The sequence below is a fragment of the Penaeus monodon genome, chromosome 31, assembly GCF_015228065.2.
Source record: "Penaeus monodon isolate SGIC_2016 chromosome 31, NSTDA_Pmon_1, whole genome shotgun sequence".
In the NCBI taxonomy this organism is placed as follows: Eukaryota; Metazoa; Arthropoda; class Malacostraca; order Decapoda; family Penaeidae; genus Penaeus; species Penaeus monodon.
In genome coordinates this window covers 28,417,246-28,418,435 of record NC_051416.1, presented here as the reverse complement: position 1 = coordinate 28,418,435, position 1,190 = coordinate 28,417,246, and positions in this window count along the sequence as shown.

Sequence of the window (1,190 nt, the reverse complement as noted above, 5' to 3'; positions counted from 1 at the left end):
TTTCCTTATTAAAGTAAAACTTTACCATAATTTGTATACACTATACAGTAAAATATCTTCAAAAGATTTATTATGATTACTGAATAAATATGAGCAATTTAGGCCATGCTACTGTTTGGAAAGCATATTTAACCATGAACAGGGAGGAAGCTTTAGGTACAAATAATTCAAGAATAGAATTAGTGTAGCTTGAGCGGGGCCGATGATCATTTCTAAAAAAAATGCGATAAAACTTATGGCTCTTTCCTAAGACAAAGATTAAAAAGGCAATGAATATGCAAAGCACATGGCACAATCACCCTCTACTTCTATCCTTCCACATTACACTGAAAGCTTAATTTGACAAAATAGATTTTTATATCCTTCAGAGAAATGATAAAGAAGTTGATTGATTACTGGGGACAATAATTATGAAGCTAGGCAGTAAATATTGGTTAGTTTTCATTCAACTTGAAATGAATCGAATATTTTGCAATATTCTAAGACATAGTATTTTATGTGAATATGTGAAATTTCCTATTTGAGTCACTGACACTAGAAATAATTATAGAAGCCATGAATGAGCGTGAATAATTCCACAATGTTAGATGTGTATATGTGGAATAATGTAGAGTTACTGACACTTTTTAACATTGGTCACTAACTTCACGAAAACTTTTATGGTATCCATTTAATAGTGAAGTTGTATGTGAGGTCTGACAGAAAAGTACCCGGCCTTTGGCTATAAAATAACAATCGTACTTATTAAACTATGGGAACTTTTATTCCCATCAAAAGAACACTCAGACACTCACTAGTTCCACGGTCGCCTCCCCTCTCCTGAAGTAAACGAGTTGCCACAACGTATTTATTTTATTTTCTCATTCTGCAATACACTACATCCCGAAGGTGGCTACGAGGTTGGTTTGATTTTAGGCGCCGTTCTTGCTAAGGAAATGCAACGAAACAGCGCATGTGGTGAACTTAAAGAACGATTTAGAGAAATGTTCCCAGCGATAAAGAGACAAGTTCCGTTTGGCGTATAGAAAGTCAAGAGGTCTATTTTCATTCATTTCACCTCCTACGGTTTTCTCAAGTTTTCTACGTGTATCTATAGAGACCTTAGTTTTATTGCCGCAGATTGGATACTTTTCTAGAAGATCCCTTGTATGAGGATTCATTCTAGTCTTCGCATTTTTCCCATAACCTAG